We start from the raw sequence: 3,304 nt of genomic DNA on the forward strand, positions 1-3,304 counted from the left end.
ATTTTTATATCAAAATTCCTCTTTTCTTTCATTTTCATTACCTTCATTTCTGCAGTAATCGATGCCCCTTTAAGGGGGAATGGAATTGGATTTTGGGTGAACATTTAGATTTTTTTTAATTGTATTGCTTTTCCCTGTTTGAAATTATATTATCACATATGACTACACTAAAGTTACATCTGTTTTAATTTCTCGATTTTCTGAGAAGAGGTGTACAAGTTTTAATTTTGACGCTAATTTTCCATAAATTTACGGATTTTGGACGAAAAATTATAATCTATGTATTTTTTTCTTTCTTTTTCCTCAAATTCATTCCGTGGTTTTCGCTTTTTAAAATGGTATATTACATATTATGATTATACTAAAATTATATCCATGTTTATTTTTCGTTTACTATCTGAAAAGTATATGTAGCCTATATAAGTGTTATTTTTGTACAGAAGGAACCTTTTGTCAACTTCTATTTAATCTAGAATGTTGAAATTGTCAGGAATTGTTTGTTTAGATTTTTGCATGTACTGAAACAATTTTCTTTTTAATTTGTTACATTTTGGAGATGTAATTGTTGAAAAAGTATATGAATGGGAAAAAATTATTTCTTAGTAAGAAATTAAAGAAAAACTTATACTGTTTGAGCATAAAGTCAATTTATGTGTATATTATGAGCTGTAAAAAATTAGTTCTCTAGCTTCAACAGTTTTTCAGAAAATTTTCCTTATATAAGTAGTAATTTAACATTGTCAAGATAGGTAATTCCATATCATGTTTAAACGGAAAATATAATAACTATTATTAACATACAGAACATGCATGTAACAGAAGTGCATTATTCTTTCTTCTATTCGTTTTCTTCATTGTTATAACTGTCCTTCCTCATACAGCAATCAGTTACCTACTTTTATTTAAGGAGATTTTATGCAAAGTTCAATCGTCTTCTATGGTCTAGTTCTAGTGGTTGCCATGATAACTGTTGGATCGAAAACTGTGGGTCAGCGCCCGAAATGGACTGGAGTGGACCGTGAATTCCAGGAACCTTTCATACTTCATACAACATAATTATGACGTAGAGAGAGTTGATAGGTACAACATTCTCATTCCAGAACAATTTGGATTCAGAAAGAATAAATGAACTGGGCAAGCGACCTTTAATTTAACTGATAAGATTCTGGAAGCTCTGGAAATACACCATTAAACATTGAAAAGTTACATAAATAAGATATTAATATTTTACTTGTAATTTTATCTTATCCTGAGGAATTTGTAGAATATTCAGGAAAGTTAAGGTAACAGATACTTTCAAACAATCGACAACATTATTATTATTATTATTATTATTATTATTATTATTATTATTATTATTATTATTATTATTGTGTTTACCAAGCTGTTGATGTTAACGATGCAGCTAGCTCACTATGTTCAGTAGTTAATAGTGTCATATCCCAGGCAGTTCCTGTCACTCGAGTCAAAAGGTCTAGTTATCCACAATGGTTTTCTAACACCTTACGTAAACTTATTAGAAAGAAAGACCATGCACATAAAAAATATAAAAAATTCAAAACTGAATTTTATTATCAAACATTTTCCTACTATAGAAAACTTGTGAAATCTAAAATTAAATCGGATAAATTATCATGGCTTCAAAATATTAATGAAAATCTTAAAACGGAACCAAAAAAGTTTTGGAAATATGTTGAATCATTTCGGAAGACAGATAATTATCCCTCTGAATTAATTCTTAACGATAAACACATCACAGATCAATTAGACATTGTCAATGCTTTTGCTGATCACTTCAAATCTGTTCAGACTAAACACAGCCATAGATATGAAAACATTATTACGAATATAACAGACTCATTACCTATACCTAAAGTAACACATGATGACGTTCGTAAAGCAATTAAAAAACTGAAACCAACAAAAACTGGCACTGACGGTATTCCAAATTTTATAATTAAAGGATGCTCTAATATATTTATTCCTCTTTTAGCCCACATATTTAATATTAGTTTGAAAAATGGTGAATTTCCCTCACTATGGAAATAAGCTGCAATTATTCCTATATTTAAAAACGGAAAAAGAAATGATGTCAGAAACTACAGACCTATCTCGATCCTAAATAACTTTTCAAAAATTTTTGAAACCATTATTCACAGACATATATCGTTTTATGTAAAAAACAAGCTCAATTCTTCACAACATGGATTTACTAAAACTAAATCCACTGTCACTAACCTGGTCACATACCTAAATCAAATTGTATCAATAATTGAAACGCAGGGACAAACTGATTCAATATATTTTGATTTCAGCAAAGCTTTTGATGTAGTTCCGCACTATATCCTTCTTCATAAGTTAGGAAATATTGGCCTTTCTGTAAGGTACGTAAAGTGGTTCGAAAATTATTTAAGTAATAGAGTTTCATGTGTAAGACTGTTTAATATACACTCTTATTCTTATAATATAAATTGCGGAGTCCCGCAGGGATCTACTTTAGGACCTCTCCTATTTATTATATTCATAGATGGTATATGTAAAAGAATAAGTTCTGACTGTTTATTATTTGCAGATGATTTAAAAATTTTTCGTACAATCAAAAGTAGTACTGACTGTCAATCACTTCAATGTGACATTAATTCAGTCGCTAAATGGTCGGAAGACAATGGTATGAAAATTAACATATCCAAAACTAATGTAATAACCTTTTCTAGAAAAACTTCTTCACTGAAATTTAATTATTATCTAAATAATGTACTAATTAACAGAACAGATTGCGTAAAAGATTTGGGAATATTCTTTGACAGTAAATTGTATTTTCATAGTCACGTTGATTACATTTACAATCACGCAATCAGAATGCTAGGAATAATACGGTCAATAACTTATTCTTTTTCCACGCCCGATTCTCTTTTAATGCTATACTATACATTGGTGCGATCGAAACTCGAATATGCATCTGTAGTTTGGAACTCGATTACAACTATGGACTCGGCTAAATTAGAAAATATACAAAGAAAATTTATATCCTTATGTTCATTCAGATTTCTGCCCATTAATTCCGGGTATAGTTATGAGAGAAAATGTGAATATTTTAATTGTCAAAATCTATATGCTAGACGCCACGAGCTAGATTATCTGTTCTTTTGTAAAGTCCTCAAAGGTGATATATCCTGTGACTCTTTCTTAAACAATATTACCTTACGTATTCCAACAAAAGATATGAGAGCCTACAAACTTTTCTATACTAGAAATTCGAAATTTCTTTCACCAGTCTCCAGATGCATTAAAAATGCCAACATGC

Source organism: Periplaneta americana, chromosome 9 (genome assembly GCF_040183065.1).
Source record: "Periplaneta americana isolate PAMFEO1 chromosome 9, P.americana_PAMFEO1_priV1, whole genome shotgun sequence".
Taxonomy (NCBI): Eukaryota; Metazoa; Arthropoda; class Insecta; order Blattodea; family Blattidae; genus Periplaneta; species Periplaneta americana.